This window comes from Cervus canadensis, chromosome 4 (assembly GCF_019320065.1).
Source record: "Cervus canadensis isolate Bull #8, Minnesota chromosome 4, ASM1932006v1, whole genome shotgun sequence".
NCBI classification, from domain to species: Eukaryota; Metazoa; Chordata; class Mammalia; order Artiodactyla; family Cervidae; genus Cervus; species Cervus canadensis.
In genome coordinates this window covers 1,753,113-1,773,313 of record NC_057389.1, presented here as the reverse complement: position 1 = coordinate 1,773,313, position 20,201 = coordinate 1,753,113, and the positions used below count along the sequence as shown (strand labels likewise).

General features: G+C 41.2%; 1 protein-coding gene across 3 annotated transcripts in view; it reads right to left on the bottom strand.

Moving 5' to 3' along the window:
* Positions 1–8,168, bottom strand: part of TMEM232 (transmembrane protein 232) — a 253,790-nt gene extending 245,622 nt beyond the window's left edge. Inside the window, exon 1 of one of the 3 annotated variants that reach the window (XM_043464492.1) lies at positions 8,090–8,168. The gene's annotated coding sequence lies outside the window, so the exon portion shown is untranslated. The remainder of the gene's footprint in view (positions 1–8,089) is intronic. The other 2 variants (XM_043464494.1, XM_043464495.1) reach the window with 2 other exon arrangements.
* Positions 8,169–20,201: the final 12,033 nt, after the last annotated feature.

Genomic DNA, 20,201 nt, shown 5'->3' with positions numbered 1-20,201 from the left:
TTTTTATATATGGCAAAGAATAGTTCAATTAAACACAGTTTTCACTCATAGTTATAAAATTAAAACTCTACAAGTTAACAGTTCTACTCAATTTAATTAAAGGTGCCTAGGAAAATCTGAGAGAAACATGATAAGTAACAAGAAAAATTTAGAATCTTTATCTAAAAAGCCAAGAACCATACTAGGATATCCATAATATTGTCACTCTTCAAAATTTTATAGGTAGTCCTAACCAACAAATGGAGAAGGAAGTGGCAACCCGCTCCAGTATTCTTGCCTGGAGAATCCCATGGAGAGGGGAGTCTGGTGGGCTACAGTACATGGGGTCGCAAAAGAGTCTGGCACAACTGAGTGACTGATACACAGCCAACAAAAATATAAGAAAAGGAAAAAAGAGGCATGACATGGGGAAAGAGGACAGTATATTTGAAAAAGAACTACATAAAAATCTCAAGAATACACATACAAAATATAGATTACATTCAATTTTAAAAGATGTATCAATAAACAATATAGAAAAATTACTGATATGGGTTTCAGTTTCATAAAAGATGACTACTTAACATAGACTTTGGATTCTGTCTTTTAAAGCAACTTTGTAGGACTAAGAACGAAACTTGAAATCTAAGAAATAAGGGAAAACACCGTGAGCTAATCTACAGGGGGAAATGAATTACTAGGAATTAGTTGTATATGGGTAGACAAAGAAGTAGTTAGCCAGCGTGGCTCTGAGAAAATAAATAAGCAAAACATTGTGTAAGCTATGCTTTAACTGTTTACAAGTCCAATAGGAAACAAAAAGAAAACCAGCAAAGGTACAGAAGATGTAAACAATATATGATGGACACAGAGGATTCTGCATTTAATCAGAGAATATTATCTTTCCCAAGCACAAGTACAATTTTCTAAAAACTCTAGCCTAAAGCAAGTCAAAATTACCAAGAATAGGTAATTTATATGAGTAGATAATCCTAACATCAAAACACAATCAAATTAAAAGTAAACAAAAAAATTAATTAAAACTCTATGTTGTGGAGGCTGCAATTCTAAGTCACCTGTGGAACAAAAATAATGGAATTTCAAGAACACTTAAAACTAAATGATAATAAAAATATCACATATAAAAACTTGTGAAATGCAACAAAGGTAGCACTTACCTCAAACAAAGAAAAGCTAAAAAACTAGCTCACATAAGATATAAGAAAAATAAGAAGATATACTCCCCAAAAGTGGAACAGAATTCAGAACAAAAATTAATGATATACAAAACAAAATCTGAGAGGGAAAAAAAATCAACAAGTATGCTCAAAATCATTCATCTTCAAGAATGTTCAAATTAGACCCACAATTATATTTTCTGTTCAAATAAATGGCTAACATTTTTTAAAAATTGACAATATTAGGTTTTGTGATGTGTAGAACTATGGAACTCTCAATACATTGCCACAGGAGTGAAAATAAGCTGTAAACATCTTGGAAATCTATTTCCATCTTAGAAAGGTAATCATACACCTGTCCCTTGACACAGAAAGTTCACTCCAAAAGAAATGTTTCAAAAAGATATGTACAAGGATGTTTACAGGATTATTATTCACAATAGCCTCAAACTGGAAACAATTCAAACATGCATCAGTAGGAGAATGGATCAGCTTGTGATCTGTTTATGTGATAGGATTCCTCCCCAGGAATAAAAAACAAAACAAAACAAAAAAAAAACTATTGCAACAGGCAACAGAAATAGATTACGTTGAGTGAAAGAAGCCAAATACAGAAGTGTACATAGTGCATGATGCCATAAACAAAGTTCAACAACAGGCACAACTATTTCACGGTTTTGATCCAAGAGCGCGTGAGAATGGGGCTAGAGCAGGGACTGAACAGACATGTAAAACACTGGGCGTAACATGGGTGTACGTTCGTATCAAAGCAGAATGCAGTTTTCAGAACGGTACACCACCTCCCATTCTGAACACTGTCCTGCGTGTAACGGGGCTGGTCACTGTCCCAAAAGAGATGGAATGGAATCCACTCTCCCCGCGCCTCTGAAGTCAGGGACTTGACTGACACAGTAGAGCAGAATAATACTCTGGGATACCCGACCACAAAGCGGTCCTGGCAGCGTCCTCCTCGGTCCCCTGGCTGCGCGCTCAGAGCCCAGCAGCCCGTGGAGAGCACGCCCGAGCCCCCCGGCCGACAGCTCTCCCGGAGCGCCCCGCGGGCCCGCCGCTGACCGCACGCAGGAACCGCAGGCAAGGCAGCGAGCCGTCCGTGCTGGTCAAGGCCTCAGAAGACCGAGGCCTCAGCTGACAGGTAGGTGAAATCACAGGCGACAGCCCACGGAAGACTCACCCAGCTGCGAACAACCGACTCCAGGACCGAAAGTCGGTAAAAATGTCCGCCCCTGAGTGCCGGTGATGGTTGCAGCAACGGGTACCCAGTGCAACTCGCTGACTTGCACGATGAGCATTAATGCATTTCACTATCTGCAACTTTTACCTCAATGACCGATGGAAAGAGAATACATTAGAGTTAGGTTTAGTGACACTTAACAGGAGAAAAATGACAACACCTCAGACAAGACAGAGGTATTGCTCCCCAATGTTAAAAAAAAAAAAAAAAGGTCTAAAGTTACACAATTTAGGGTCCGTCTGTCAGCTTCACAGCCCTAAGAAACCAAGTCACGGCGACTGTCAGGCCTACCTCGCTTCAGCTTGTTCTCCAGTTCAACGCACGTGTCAGTCACCCAGCCGCGTCCGACTCTGTGACCCCATGGATTGTAGCCGGTCAGGCTCCTCTGCCCAGGGGATTTCCCTGGCAAGGATACTGGGGTGGGCAGCCTTTCCCTTCTCCAGGGGATCTTCCCGACCCAGGGATCGAGCCCAGATACCCGCATTGCAGGCGGATTCTTCACAGGCTGAGACACCAGGGAAGTTCACGCATCAGGTCACTGGGAGGCGCCAACAGTCACCCTCTACCCCTTTCTTCAGGGGAGCTCCGCTGATCCAGGCTCCTTTGCACCCCTCCTCCTCTTCTCCTAAATCAGGACGCCACTGTCTTTGTCTTAAATGAACACAGCGACTGCTTACCTTCCGGTCTCCTTCGGATCTCTCTTCCTCTGGGCTCACCTTTTACGTGACTGCCAGAGTAACTATTCCAAACATAAATTTCCTGATTGTGTTTCGCTTCTTCCACCCCCACTGCTGTCAAACCCAAGTGTGTGTGCCCTGCACACAGTGAGGCCAAACTGAGAAGCTTGATTTTGGAGCAGAGAAAGGCTGATCGCAGGCTCAGGCACGGGGAACAAGCCTTCATGCTCGAAAAGCCCGCACTCCCCTAATGAGCACTTCCCTCGGTCTGTGCCTCAGAAGGCAGAGAAGGTCAAGGACGCTAGAAGCCTTTCTCCTGCAAACAAGGAATGGGGGACACAGATGGGCTTTCTACCCAGGAGGGTCCCATAGCATCGTGTCTGGTTTTAGCATGAGGGCAAAGGGAACACATGTAAAATCATGTCCCTTTGAGACTAGTTAAGAGATTAAAGACGTTTAACATGTAACAGAGAATTATGGGTGGTCGGGTCATCCTTCATGCCTCGTAAATGTGAAACCTCTATGTATTTTTTTTTTCCCATTTATTTTTATTAGTTGGAGACTAATTACTTTACAATATTGTAGTGGTTTTTGCCATACATTAACATGAATCAGCCATGTATTTTTTAAGAACCTCTCTCCCATCTAGTTGGTACTTCTCTATTCTGAGGAAATAAGTAATGTTTTTCCCTTTCTTTCTTATCCGAATTTCTCCAAGGCAGAAAGGTGAAACTGCCTGAAGGCACTGACTTTTTCCTTACTTAAAAATACACACACATACGCAAAATTAGTTTCCTGAAGAGCTTGCACGGGGTGCCCTGTAGGAGGAAGAAGGCTCCTAGAGATCGTGGGGACTGTGGCAACGTCACAGAGAAGAGACCTACATGGACACAGAGGCTACACTTCTTTCTTTTTCTACATCACAGTGGGTTCATCAATGCTCACCAACATGCTTCCTTAACAGAAACTAAAGGAGACGGCTGCATAAACCACAGGGCTAGCCTGGGCCAGAAAAGCCCAAGGCAGCAACAATACACTGACCCAAAGGTTTTCCAGCGGGACCATGAGGGCAGAGCCCGCCCAGATGAGTGCCAAAGGGTGGGCGCGTGGCCTCTGCCTCATGACTGTGTTCAGATCTCTGCCCAGAGGGGCCCCTGCGATGCTGGGCTCTGTTACCACAGCTTTGAAGGAGCTCAAGGGCCGGCGCACGCTCCGGCTGTTTCTTAAACTCACCGCCCCTTTCCCTGAATTATGATGACTACCCACCTCTTCCCAGGCAGGTTTGTTAGTGGTAGAGAACCTGCCTGCCAATTTGGGAGATGTAAGAGGCGTGGGTTCGATCCCTGGGTCAGGAAGATCCCCTGGAGGAGGGCATGGCCACCCACTCCAGTGTTCCTGCCTGTCCCACGGACAGAGGAGCCTGGCGGACTGCGCTTCACGGGGTCTCAGAGTCAGACAGAGCTGAAGCGGCTTAGCACTCGACACACACATCTCTCACCTCTCAGAAAGCTTCCAGCTTCCTCCGTGGGAGAGAAGACGTCTTTAGGGCATGATCTCTCCCATCCCCATTCCTTGATCTATGAACAAATTTTCTGCTCTGCTTTGCCAAACATGGGCTCCTTCAATAGGCCCGAGTGACACCAGGCAAGGGAAGACCCTTGAAAGCTGAAGCTTCAATGCTCTGGCCACGTGATGCGAAGAGCTGACTCATTGGAAAAGACCTTGATGCTGAGAAAGATTGAGGGCAGGAGAAGAAGGGGATGACAGAGGATGAGATGGTTGGATGGCATCACCAACTCAATGGACATGAGTTTGGGTAAACTCCGGGAGTTGGTGATGGACAGGGAGGCCTGGCATGCTGCGGTTCATGGGGTCGCAGACAGTCAGACACAACTGAGCGAATGAACTGAACTGAAGGAAAGACCCTAATTGGAGTCTACCTGATCCAAGAGGGCTGGTAACAGAGAGATGTTTCCTGAGACTGGAATGGAGGTTACAGGTGATTCGGAGCAAACTCCTTTATTGTAGCAGCACCCCCAGGAACACAGAAGCAGCACAGAAGCAATGTCTGGGCACTAAGTGTGGATGGACCGGACCCCATAGCACAGAAGGGGTAGGAAAATCTTCTGCTGGCCTCACTGTGGTCCAGAAGAGACGACAAAACAGAGGAGACGCTCTGGATGCAACATTTGGCCAGATGTTCCGTGGTGCCCTCCAGTGCTTTGCCGATACATAAGCACCCAGGACTTTTGTATAACCCCAGGGTAGAGACAGGCTTAACAGAAACTAAGACTGAATATCCAATCAGAACAGAGGTTTGGAGGGTATACAATCAATTCAAGTACAGGAATATTTCCCGCACACATAAGTCCCTCAACTATGATTCATAACTACTTCATGTCTTTTCATCTTTGTACCAGTAAATAAAGTACTTGACATTTTCCCAGAAATAACAAATAAATATAATCCATAGTTAACATGAAATAGTAATATTCAAAACACTGAAAACTGAAATGGTTAAAGTATTCACATATGATTTAGAAAGCCTTGGGCGATGAGGAAAATGAAGTGAAAGGTACCATTAAGGTCTAAACATGAACTATTCTCATTCACTTCTCATCAGTCATTTATTCAGGAAACCTGCAATGAGCTGACATTTAAATGACAGTCTTGTTCTGACTTGGTTAAATATCTTAAATCTCATTTACTCACTGAAAGGATTTTGTTCTAAAAATGGAACCAGAGAATCTCACACATGTACCTTCAGGAAAATAAAACTTCAGAACTAAGAGACTGTTTTCCCATAAATGCCCAACTGACAAAAAATCAGAACTTGTCTCCTGAGCAACGAGTATCCACAAAGAATCTTTCCCCCATTCTCAATCCATGAATGTACTGATCGGACTCTGGCTGGACTTCCCCCTCTTTGGACTCTTTCCACAAAAAATATAGCCCATGCCAAACCCTCAGTAGACTCACCTGTAGCTTGCTATGGTTGGCATTTTCTGAATTACAGTTCCTCTGCTATTCCCAAATAAACTCAATTGCTGATAATTCCAGTTTGCCCCAGTTTCCCTCTTTATTTAGGATGATACCCAATATAGAAAGCCATTTGGCTTTGATGCAAACTATTTACATGATGAATGGTTTGTGGAAGAATGGCAAAAATGGATATAACTGTCCCTGAATTATTGTATTGGATTTCTGCTGTGTGCCAGTGCTCTATAAACATCATTGACACTGGACTAAAGTTGAGCAGGGCCTTGAGACCCCAGGCACCAAGGCCCTTTTGGCCCCCATTTCTTGTAGGCAAGACTCCAGCCTTCAGGACCTTCCCTGAGTTTCAAAGGTCAGATTCAACAGTTGCTAATCAAGGGAGGACCAGCCAAGAAACCACCTGAAGCACGATTAAAGGGACCAGAGAGGTTCATCAAGATTAGGAGACCAGACCTCCTAAGATGAGACCAAGGGCCTGCAAGCCCTGTTGAAGCGTCAAACCTTTGCCACCTGATGTGAAGAGCCGACTCACTGGAAAAGACCCTGATGCTGGGAAAGATTGAAGACAAAAAGAGAAGAGGGTGGCACAGGATGAGATGGTTGGATGGCATCACCAACTCAATGGACATGAGTTTGAACAAACTCCAGGAGATAGTGAAGGACAAGGAAGCATGGCATGGTGCAGTCCATGGGGTCACAAAGAGTTGGGCATGACTTAGTGACCGAACAACAAAGCCCTACTCAAACCCTAATCTTGTTAGAGACCCCATCTTTGAACCATCATTATAAAACCCTTCATCAAATCCTCCTGGGTTGAAAAACAGTTTTTCGAGGCAAGAGCCGGCTGTGCTCACCCTTTGCCTGGCAAAGTAATAAAACTAGCCTTTCTACTTCACTCAAAACTCTTGTCTCAGATTTGATTCCTCACCCATGTACAAGAGAGGTTGAGCTTTCAGTAGCAGGATCTAGAGAATAGTCAGACTTAAGTATGAATTAGATATGTTTCATACCTATCTAGCATAGACTCAGAATTTAAGTTTTTAACATTAATCCCTAGTGTACTTTTTAAGCTCCAGTTGAAACAAACTTGGAAAGGTATATTTTAAAAAACAATTTCCAAGAAGTATACAAAATTATACTAAGCCTTTGGCTTGGTAACGCGCACTAGAAAATACAAGATTTAGACTCTAACCTTAAGAAAGAAACAATGGTTAATTGACCAAAGATAACCTAAAAGATAGAATCCATTCAGATACATTGTGGAGATAAGATTAAAAAGTGGGGGGGAGGGGAGATCCTAATATCACCTTGTGTGTTAGTCGCTCAATCCTGTCCAATTCTTTGCAACCCCAAGAACTGTAGCCCACCAGGCTCCTCTGTCCATGGGGTTCTCCAGGCAAGAATACTGGAGTGGGTTGCCATCTTCTTCTCCAACCACCACCTTACCTCTTCCTAGAAATTTTTCCTAAGAGATAACTTGTGCCCTTTTCTCAAGATTAATTGCTTTTTAAAAAATCCTTGCATTTCACATTCTCAAGGATTCTCCCCTGGCCCCCTTACTTGCCAAACTTTTGAAATTTTTAGAAATCCCGAAGAGTCTGCGAGAGGGGCGGAGGGCGCATCTCGCCAAGTCTGTAAGGACTTGGAAACTGCCCAGCGTGGAAAGCAAGATTCAGAGCTAAGGATTCCCGCAGGACAAGGAAGTCCGAGTGCAGAGTAAACCAAAAGAATTCCCCGACTGATTGACAGCAACGGGAAAGCTGCTCAGCATAAAGCCACGTCCCCATCCGCGGCCCCTCCGCACTCCCTGCTGCAGGGATCCCCTGGGTGCGCGGGGGCCCTAATGGTGAGCCTGGGCGGGGAGCGCGGCAGCGAGCGCCTCCAGACAGCCAGGGCCAAGGAACCCGAGGCGGAAGGCTCGGTGCCCCCATCTGTGGACCTCCGGGCGGGCCCGGGGTGGGGACGTGACTGTAACCTCAGCTCCCGAGTGACCAGAAGCAACTCACCCAGGGCTCGCGCGCTCCGGACCAGCAGGTTGCTAAGGACGCGGTGGGAGGTGCTCAGAGAGGGAAAGCCAGCTTCTCTAGGGTTAGCTGAACACGGCTGGCCAATCAGGGCCCGCCGGGGAAGGCCAGCCGCTTTAGGGTCAGCTGACCAAGGCTAGCCAATCATAACCCGGCAAGGAAGTTCGGCTCAATTCAGACGCTCCCTCTTGTCAGAATCTCTGCGACCCCAGGGACTGCACCACTCCAGGGCTCCCTGTCCATCACCAACTCCCGGAGTTTACTCAAACTCATGTCCATTGCCTCTGTGATGCCATCCAACCATCTCATCCTCTGGCTTCCCCTTCTCCTCCCACCTTCAATCTTTCCCAGCATCAGGGTCTTTTCAGATGAGTCAGTTCTTCGCATCAGGTGGCCAAAGTATTGGAATTTCAGCTTCAACATCAGTCCTTGCAATGAACACCCAGGACTGATCTCCTCTAGAAAGAATTGGTTGGATTTTCTTGCAGCCCAAGGGACTCTCAAGAGTCTTCAACACCACGTTTCAAAAGCATCAATTCTTCGGTGCTCAGCTTTCATTACAGTGCAACTCTCACATCCATTCATGACTACTGGAAAAACCATAGCTTTGACTAGATGGACTTTTGTTGGCAAAGTAATATCTTTGCTTTTTAATATGCTGTCTAGGTTGGTCATAACTTTTCTTCCAAGGAGCAAGCGTCTTTTAATTTCATGACTGCAGTCACCATCTGCAGTGATTTTGAAGCCCAAAAATTAAAGTCAGCCACTGTTTCCACTGTTTCCCCACCTATTTGCCATGAAGTAATGGGACTGGATGCCATGATCTTAGTTTTCTGAATGTTGAGTTTTAAGCCAACTTTTTCACTCTCCTCTTTCACTTTCATCAAGAGGCTCTTTAGTTCTTCTTCACTTTCTGCTATAAGTGTGGTCATCAGCATATCTGAGGTTATTGATATTCCTCCCAGCAATCTTCATTCCAGCTTGTGCTTCATCCAGCCCAGCATTTTGCATGATGTACTCTGCATATGACTTAAATAAGCACAGTGACAATATACAGCCTTGACGTACTCCTTTCCTAATCTGGAACCAGTCTGTTGGCCCATGTCCAGTTCTAACTGTTGCTTCCTGACCTGCACACAGGTTTCTCAAGAGGCAGGTAAGGTGGTCTGGTATTCCCATCTCTTTCAGAATTGTCCACAGTTTGTTGTGATCCACACAGTCAAAGGCTTTAGCATAGTCAATGAAGCAGAAGTAGATGTTTTCCTGGAACTCTCTTGCTTTTTCCATGATCCTACAGATGTTGGCAATTTGCTATCTGGTTCCTCTGCATTTTCTATATCCAGCTTGAACATCTGGAAGTTCACAGTTCACATACTGTTGAAGCCTGGCTTGGAGAATTTTTGAGCATTACTTTACTAGCATGTGAGATGAGTGCAATTGTGCAGTAGCTTGAGCATTCTTTGGCATTGCCTTTCTTTGTGATTGGAATGAAAACTAACCTTTATATATGGAATTTAGAAAGATGGTAACGATAACCCTATATGCAAAACAGAAAAAGAGACACAGATGTACAGAAAAGACTTTGGGACTCTGTGGGAGAAGGCGAGGGTGGGATGTTTCGAGAGAACAGCATCGAAACATGTATATTATCAAGGGTGAAATAGATCACCAGCCCAGGTTGGGTGCATGAGACAAGTGCTTGGGGCTGGTGCACTGGGAAGACCCAGAGGGATGGGGTGGAGAGGGAGGGGGGAGGGGGGATCGGGATGGGGAACACATGTAAATCCATGACTGATTCATGTCAATGTATGGCAAAAACCACTACAATATTGTAAAGTAATTAGCCTCCAACTAATAAAAATAAATGGAAAAAAAAAAAGAAAACTGACCTTTACCATTCCTGTGGCCACTGCTGACTTTTCCAAATTTGCTGGAATATTGAGTGCAGCACTTTCACAGCATCATCTTTCAGGATTTGAAATAGCTCAACTGGAATTTCATCACCTCCACTAACTTTGTTCGTAGTCATGCTTCCTGAGGCCCACTTGACTTCACATTCCTGCATGTCTGGCTCTAGGTGAGTGATCATACCATCGTGATTATCTGGGTTATGAAGATCTTTTTTGTACAGTTCTTCTGTGTATTCTTGCCACCTCTTCTTAATATCTTCTGCTTCTGTTAGGTCCATACCATTTCTGTCCTTTATTGTACCCATCTTTGCATGAAATATTCCCTTGGAATCTCTAATTTTCTTGAAGAGATCTCTAGTCTTTCCCATTCTACTGTTTTTCTCTATTTCTTTGCACTGATCACTGAGGAAGGCTTTCTTATCTCTCCTTGCTATTCTTTGGAACTCTGCATTCAAATGGGAATATATTTCCTTTTCTGCTTTGCTTTTCACTACTCTTCTTTTCACAACTATTTGTAAGGCCTCCTCAGAGAGCCATTTTGCTTTCTTGCATTTCTTTTTCTTGGGGATGGTCTTGATCCCTGTCTCCTGTACAATATCATGAACATCCATCAATAGTTCATCAGGCACTCTATCAGATCTAATCCCTTGAATCCGTTTATCACTTCCACTGTATAATCAAGGGATTTGATTTAGGTCATACCTGAATGGTCTAGTGATTTTCCCTACTTTCTTCAATTTAAGTCTAAATTGGCAAGAAGGAGTTTGATTTGATCCACCGTCAACTCCTGGTCTTGTTTTGGCTGACTGTATAGAGCTTCTCCATCTTTGGCTGCAAAGAATATAATCAATCTGATTTCAGTATTGACCATCTGGTGATGTCCACATGTAGAGTCTTTTCTTGTGTTGTTGGAAGAGGGGGTTTGCTATGACCAGTGTGTTCTCTTGGCAAAACTCTATTAGCCTTTGCCCTGCTACATTCTGTGCTGCAAAGTCAAATTTGCCTGTCACTCCAGGTGTTTCTTAACTTCCTACTTTTGCATTCCAGTCCCCTATAATGAAGATGACATCTTTTTTGGTGTTAGTTCTGGAAAGTCTTGTAGGTCTTCATAGAACCATTCAACTTCAGGTTCTTCAGCATTACTGAAGGGAAGGCTGGCCTCTTTGGAGTCAGCTGACCATGCCTAGCCAATCAGTGCCCGCCAGTGCAGTTCTGCCTTCTGCAACCCACCGTCACCATTGCAAGCATTCATTTCCTAGTGAACAGCTGCAAGCATGTGTGAGCCCTTTATTAACTGTAAAGCAAATCACAAAACAGTGGTAATGAATTATTTTAAATACTGTGCATGTAAGTTGGATATCTAGCCAGCAACTGCAGCAAGAAATGCCTTGCCAATGCTTTAATGCCTCCTCCAAAGCCTCGCCTCTCCTCTGTGGCAAAAGTAAATAAAATCAGTGTGCACGCTATGCAGATGTGGCTGTGTCTTCTGGTCAAATGCTGCTCCTGAGTTTTACATGGAACTCGAAATTCACCCAAGTCCTTCTCAAGTCAGTTCAGTTACGTCACTAAGTTGTGTCTGACTCTTTGCGACCCCATGGACTGTAGCACACCAGGCTTCCCTGTCCATCACCATCTCTCGGAGCTTATTCAAATTCATGTCCATTGAGTCGATGATGCCATCCAACCATCTCATCCTCTGTTGTCCCCTTCTCCTCCTGCCCTCAATCTTTCCCAGCATCAGGGTTTTTTCCAATGAGTCAGTTCTTTGCATCAGGTGACCAAAGTATTGGAGTTTCAGCTTCAGCATCAGTCCTTCCAATGAACACCCAAGACTGATCTCCTTTAGGATGGACTGGTTGGATCTCCTTGCAGTCCAAGAGACTCTCAAGAGTCTTCTCCAACACCACAGTTCAAAAGCATCAATTCTTCGATGCTCAGCTTTCTTTATAGGCCATCTCTCACTTCCATACATGACTACTGGAAAAACCATAGCTTTCATGAGAGGTACCTTTGTTGACAAAGTAATGTCTCTGCTTTTTAATATGCTGCCTAGGTTGGTCATAATTTTTCTTCCAAGGAGTAAGTGTCTTTTAATTTCATGGCTGCAGTCACCATCTGCAGTCATTTTGGAGTCCAAAATAATAAAGTCTGCCACTGTTTCCCCATCTCTTTGCCATGAAGTGATGGGACCGGATGCCATGATCTTAGTTTTCTGAATGCTGAGGTTTTTTTTTTGTTTGTTTGTTTGTTTGTTTGTTTCCATTTATTTTTATTAGTTGGAGGCTAATTACTTTACAATATTGTAGTGGTTTTTGAGTTTTAAACCAACTTTTTCATGCTCCTCTTTCACTTTCATCAAAAGGCTCTTTAGTTCTTCTTCACTTTCTGCCATGAGCGTGGTGTCATCTGCATATCTGAGGTTATTGATATTTCTCCTGGCAATCTTGATTCCAGTGTGTTCTTCATCCAGCCCAGCATTTTGCATGATGTACTCTGCATATAAGGATCCCTCTCGATTAGGATCATGGATTTTAAAGAAAGGCAGGTGGTTCCATACATGCCAACTATGAGGGGGCAAATTTAAACACAAACAAATGCTCAGTTTTAAAGGTAGTGAAAGTGAAAGTGATATTGAAGTCACTCAGTCGTGTCTGACTCTTTGCGACCCCATGGACTGTAGCCTACCAGGTTCCTCCTTCCATGGGATTTTCCAGGCAAGAATACTGGAGTGGTGTGTATCCCCCCCAAAAAGAAATATATGTTTACAAAAATCTCTGTGTCTAGTAACAGGTGAACACTTTCAAATATTCTACTAAAGTTTGCAAAGCTTTTACTAAGAGCAATTCTGATTCAATTTAAAGCTAAGGAACAGGGATTGTCCTGGTGCAATAAATCACCTTAAAAAATTAAGAACTTCAAAAGAAAATTTAACTAATCCTGATGAAATGCATCCGTCCTGAATTGTTTCTGTTCATAATAGGCACCAAATAAGTCTTTTAATATTTTAAACTACATTTTGATATTTGAAACAAAAATTATTGGTCCAAATCCATAGAATGCCTCAAGAGTGAACTCTAATATAAACTATCAACTTTGGGTGATTGTGATTATGATGTGTCAATATAGGCTCATCACTTGTAACAAATTACCGATCTGATTAAGGCATTCATGGTGGGGGTGACTATCCATTAGTGGAAATGGTGAGTGTATATAAGAAATCACTCTACCCTCCTCTTAATTTTGCTGTGAATGGTAATAATACAGACTGCAAAAGTAAAGCGTTTGAAAATAATAACTTAAAAAGCAGTTCTGATCCCAGGCTTCTCGGAAACACATCCTCCTAATAAAGCAGTCAGTTGAGGATAAGAACAAAAGTGAAATTGAGAGAGACTGTAAAGGGTATTTCTTAGCAGACCCTAGAGTGCTAACTCACATAGTACATAGTACATGTTTCCAAAAGAGAGAAAATATAAAAACATTAAAAAATTAGTATGGGGGAAACTTATTCAAGACAAAAGAAAAAAAAAAAAAAACTTGAAATAGCAAATCAAGAGTGCCTACCATATTTCAAATAAGATGAATATGTAAAGACTGTTGCACTTAAAAATAGTTTGGTGAGTTGTTTAAAATTTTATTTCAAGAGATCCAGGAAAAATGTTAAAAGTATAAAAAATACAAAGCGTTAAATGGGTTACTTTCAAAGAAATAAAAAGCAGGTTAGTTAAAACATTCTTTAATATAAAAGTCAGTTGATTCTACAAATCATTTACAAAAAAAGCCACTATCCACAGAATTCTACAGGAAAGATAACTAATGAACATGACTGTGTAAGAAAGTATTCACAGTCTCCCTACTTTTACTCTTTAAGATTAAACCATTCAAAATTAACCAAAGGATAGCTCACTTAGACATTAATCAAAATTAAGAACTAAAAAGGTAGAAGATGGAAAAAATTGATGAGTGAGTGAGTGCGTGAAAGTCTGTCAGTTGTGTCCGACTCTTTGCAAACCCATGGATTATACAGTCCGTGAAATTCTCCAGGCCAGAATACTGGAGCGGGTAGCCATTCTTTTCTCAAGGGGATCTTCCCAGCCATAGGGGTCAAACCCAGGTCTCACGCATTGCAGACAGATTCTTTACCAGCCAAGCCACAAGTGCAGCCCAGAAAGAATTGATATTGAGCCCTAAAACAAGGTGTACCTAAATAACTTAATTTTTCCTTGGCCACAAAATGAAATGGCCAAAAACATTTTAAACTAGATGATATGTTTATAGTTTTTATAATTCAAGTTAAAATAAAGAAGTGTGAGAAAGTAGTAGGGCCATTCCTCAGTTTTCAAAAAGGAAAGCACTTTTATTTCCAATATTCTGGGTGGCAGGTCATAGAGGATCCTGCTGTGGTTTATGTCAGAGAGGGTGTTGCTATGTTTTCCTCTAGGATTTTAATAGTTTCTGGTCTTATGTTTAGATAAACAAATGGGACCTAATTAAAATTAAAAGCTTCTGCACAACAAAGGAAACTATAAGCAAGGTGAAAAGACAGCCTTCAGAATGGGAGAAAATAATAGCAAATAAAGCAATGGACAAAGAATTAATCTCAAAAATATACAAGCAACTCCTGCAGCTCAATTCCGGAAAAATAAAACCCCAATCAAAAAGTGGGCCAAAGAACTAAACAGACATTTCTCCAAAGAAGACATACAGATGGCTAACAAACAGATGAAAAGATGATCAACATTAGTCATTATCAGAGAAATGCAAATCAAAACCACAATGAGGTACCATTTCACGCCAGTCAGAATGGCTGCTATCCAAAAGTCTACAAGCAATAAATGCTGGAGAGGGTGTGGAGAAAAGGGAACCCTTTTACACTGTTGGTGGGAATGCAAACTAGTACAGCCACTATGGAGAACAGTGTGGAGATTCCTTAAAAACTGGAAATAGAACTACCATATGACCCAGCAATCCCACTCCTAGAAACACTGAGGAAACCAGAACTGAAAGAGACACGTGTACCCCAATGTTCATCGCAGCACTGTTTATAATAGCTGGGACATGGAAGCAACGTAGATGTCCATCAGCAGATGAATGGATAAGAAAGCTGTGGTACATATACACCATGGAATATTATTCAGCCATTAAAAAGAATACATTTGAATCAGTTCTAATGAGGTGGATGAAACTGGAGCCTATTATACAGAGTGAAGTAATCCAGAAAGAAAAACACCAATACAGTATACTAACGCATATATATGGAATTTAGAAAGATGGTATCAATAACCCTGTATGCGAGATAGCAAAAGAGACACAGATGTATTGAACAGTCTTTTGGACTCTGTGGGCGAGGGCGAGGGCAGGATGATTTGGGAGAATGGCATTGAAACATGTAAATTATCATATGTGAAGCAGATCACCAGTCCAGGTTTGATGCATGGGACAGGGTGCCCAGGGCTGGTGCACTGGGATGACCCAGAGGGATGGGATGGGGAGGGAGGTGGGAGGGGGGCTCAGGATGGGGAACACATGTACATCCATGGTGGATTCAAGTCAATGTATGGCAAAAACAATATAATATTGTAAAGTAAATAAATAAATAAATAAACAGTAAAAAAAAAAAAAAAAAAAAGAAGAAATCACTCAAAAAGGAAAGTAAAATAAAGATGTTCCACTCTTGTGAGCTTGGGGAATCCACTTAGATCCTCAACTATACATGAAATAATGGATCTCAACAAATAAAAACATGTTTTTGGAAGAGAACACTTAATGGTGTAAAGAAAGAAATATTTCATGAAATAAAAAAACCTCTTAGGGTTATCAAATAAATTTTATGCAAGTACATTTCAAAGCTCAAAATGTGTGAATGTGTGTGTCTGTGTGTTTTAGGAGAGAGTGAAAAATGAAGTGATTTTAAAGTTCATTTGGAAAATTAAATGGCAAGTGAGCCAAAAAGATTACAAAAAGGAAGCAAACACCAGCGGGCTTGGCTTAGTGCATATTAAAACTTACTGTGAGAATTATTTATTAGTCCACATAATACATTAGAAATAAAATATTCTAAACATCTTCAAATTCCATCCTCAAAAATGGTAGCTGCATCACCGTACCTAATTCAGTGACTCAAACATAGTACATGCTTAATAAATAGTGTTGGGTGAATTCCTGAATAGAAATGTAGATGATTTTCACTTCATCCTGTGAGCCAAATTTATTGAGTGTCAGAATTCCTGAGTGAAAATATTAATAGAAATGAATGACCTGTTTGTTGTATACTTCTGTTTAGCAGAATATTTTGCCAGCTCTTGAAAGCTGTCAAAATAGTCTGCTAAGCTTCACTTGCATTTTGACTCACATCTAAGTGAATAATAAAAAAAAAAAAAAATTAGTTGCTCAGTCGTGTCCGACTCTTTGTGACCCCATGAACTCTAGCCCACCAGTGTCCTCTATCCATGGAATTCTCCAGGCAAGAATACAGGACTGAGTAGCCATTCCTTTCTCCAGGGGATCTTCCTGACCTAGCGACCAAACCCAGGTCTTCCGCACTGCCAGGAGATCCCTTACTCTCTGAGCCACCAGAGAAGCTCCAGGGGAATGATAAGTGGACTCAAAATATTTATTAAACTATTTCATGGTTATAAATATTTCTATCATGATTCTTTTCCAAAAAACAAATCCTTCACATCTATTTACTAAGGAACAAGGTAAAAATTTTAATCTATACGATTCTATTAATGTTTGTGTGAAATGTTCCTAATTATTAATGTTTAGTGCTTACAGTATCTTCTATCCATTAATTGTTATATGATGGTTTAAATGTAGTGACTTCAAAATATGAACATGAATTGTTTGATAACCCTCCCTTCTAAAGAGGAAGCCAAACCCCTTCCCCTTGCATTGGATTTAGGGATTCACTTCTGGATAACAGAACATGGCAGGAGTGATGAGGTGGGATAAGGTCATAAAAGACTGTGGCTTCGTCTCCGTTGTCTCGGATCACTTGCTCTGAGGAGGAGTTAGGAGGTCTTGTTATGAAGACACTCAAGAAGTTCTATGGAGAGATGCATGTGGCAAGGTATTCGGAGCCCTTCTGATATCAAACCAGCAAGAATTCCACAATTAGCCGAGCAAGATACCTTAGAAATGGATCCTCCTGTTCTGATCAAGCCCAGTCAAGTCTAAAATGACTGGACCCCAAGTTGAAGTCTTGACTTCAACTTCACGAGAGACCCTGAGCCATAACCACTAATCTAAGCCACTTTCAGACTCCCAAACTACAGAAACTACAAGACAATAAATGTTTTAAGCTGCTTCATTTGGGGGTAATTTGTTTTAACAAAACATAGAACCAATACAAATATTACACTGATATTCTCATAAAAGATATGTTGGCCATTCTTTTTAAATGCTACAGAGAATTAAGTACATTAATTTCTGAGTGACGTCTTTCTTAAACTAGTTTGAAGCCTTGCAATATGTACCTTTTCAACATTGTTATTTTAGAAAGGTTTTGAAGAAATATATGATGGAAGGGCTTTATTAGTGCTTTGCATGAATCCTGAATCGCCAGTCACGTCTGACTCTTTCGACCCTACGGACTGCAGCCCACCCACCAGGCTCCTCTGTCCACGGCTCCAGGCTAAAATATTGGGAGTGGGTTTCCATTTCCTCCTCAGGGGATCTTCCCAACCCAGGGATAGAACCCGAGTCTCCTGCATCTTCTGCATTGGCAGGTGGGTTCTTTACCACTGAGTCACCTGGGAAGCCCGGTAGTGCTCTAGAGACTGTAAACTGCTATGAACGGATTTAATAATCTAAAAAAAACTTTACTGCCGTGTCCCATAACTAAATCTAGTGTATTTATTTTTTTCTAAAATAATTTTTCTTCTTAGCAAAAACAAAAACCATAAAATGCTACCTTAGAACAATTAGAAAGTGGAGAGTAAAAAAATAAAACCTACACCCAGATATAACATATATCCTTTTATTGTGTGTGTCTCTTTGTTGTTATTTTTACAAAAGTGAAATCATATCATGCACAATAGTTTTAACCTAATATGAACACATTCACTTGTCATTTACTATCTACCTCTGATATAATTATTCAATACGATGCCTCAAGCCCTTCTCAGCTCCTTCACCACTATCACTCTAGCTTACCTCAGCAGCTTACAACTTCCTACCAAGTAGAAGAGACTTTCACCTTTGCCCCAAAAGGAAGCCAGGTTTCTTTCTTCTAGAACATCATTAAGGTCACCGCCCCCCCTACTCTTAAAAAACCTAAATTCTTGTCTATCACCAACAAGGCCCTGTCCAACTTGGCCCCTGCGATCCTTTCAGCTCTCAGTGAATCCTTGCTCACTGGCTACCTCGTTTGTCATCAGACCTTATACTTAGCTCTGCTTTGAAAAATTTTTTCCAAGATAGTCACACATGGCTTATTCTTTCACTTCATTTATGTATGTTTAAAGATTATTTCAAAGATTATTGGCTTCCTTGACCAGCCAATCTAAAAATTCTGCCTCTATCATTTAAGTTTTAAATTATAATGCACATGTCATTACCTGACAATGTAAATGTTTGTTTCATTATTTCACATGATAAATTTATCTGTTATTTGCTTCCCAATAAGAATGTCAGTTCAACAATGTAGGGACTTCATCTTGTTTATTCATTACTCTATCCACATTGCTTAGAATAGTACCTGGTACAGTTAGGTGCTCAATAAATATATTTTGATTAAAGAACCATGGGGATGCACCATTTTAATTATTAGTGATAATTACTTGCTATTTGAAATCCTAACAATTTTTTCTATTGTGAGCAATTATATCATGAATATGTCCGAAAGTAAATATTTACACCCTATGTTTATTTCCTAAGATTTAGGAGTCAAAAGCTATGACTTTTTATGTTTTTTTGATACATACTGCCAAACTGCCCTCTATGGAAAAGTTGTTATATTTTAGGACTTCCCTAGTGGTCCAAGGGCTAAGACTCCAAGCTCCTGATGCAAGGGGCCCAGGTTTGACCTCAGGTCAGGAAACTAGCTCCTACATACCCCAACTAAAAATCTTGCATGCCTCAACAAAGATTAAAGATCCTACACCCTGCAAGTAAGACTTAGAACAGCCAAATAAATTAAAGAAATACATAAGTTGTTTTCTTGCCTGGAAAATTCTATGGACAGAGGAGCCTGGTGAGTACAGTCCATGGGGTCACAAGAGTTCGACACGACTGGACAACTGAGCGTGTGCACATACACGCACAATCACACATACACATAAAGTTGTTATATTTTATACCACTCCAGAAATGAATAAGAGCTACTTTTTTTTTTCTCACTTTGTACAATATTGTGGATTGCTCTTTTAAGCATTGTTATTTTTATAGAGGAAAAATGGTTATAACTCAAATTTGCCTTTCTCCTGTTACACAGATACTTGTTCATCTAAGTATTACCCATTTGTATTTCTTTAAAAATAGATTGCCTCTTCATGTCCTTTGCTTGTATTTCTACTGCTTTTCCCTTACTGATAAAGAGTTCGTTTTTACAATAAAGTAACCCACTGTCCAAACCATGTTAAAATGTCATTTCCCCAGTTTGTGGTTTGTCTTTAAATTTTGATTATTGTGTTTTTACTTTTTTACCTCATGTAGAAATTTAAATGTTGTATGGTCAAATTGATTACTCTTTCTCTACACTGCTTTTGACTTTGCTGTCACCTTCACAAAGTTTTCCACTTCACTATCTGAAAAATATTCACCAAGTATTTTCTTCCAATATTCAACCTTCAAAAACTAAAAAAAAAGCAATATATTACAGCTGGAATTCATTTAACAGTAGGTCGTGAGGTGAGGCTGTTGTTTCTTCCTCTCAAGTGGCTACCCATTTACCCTCCTTTTAATAAGGCATCCTTTCTCCGGTGACATAGATGTGAAATTGTGAGATGCCCTTGCTTTTATTTTAGAAGTGTATATATATATGCACACACAGAGAGGCCTTTTTTTCCTCCTTTTAATAAATAAGTTTTGGACCTGAGCCAATCCCAATCTTGAGCCACCATTCTTAAGCAACACAGATATATTTTTATTACGTCCAGTAACTAACTGGATAGTAGATTTCCAGTAATTAGGTACTAGTGTTGGTGTAATACTGAATACACTTACTAAGGAATACATTTTCCCAG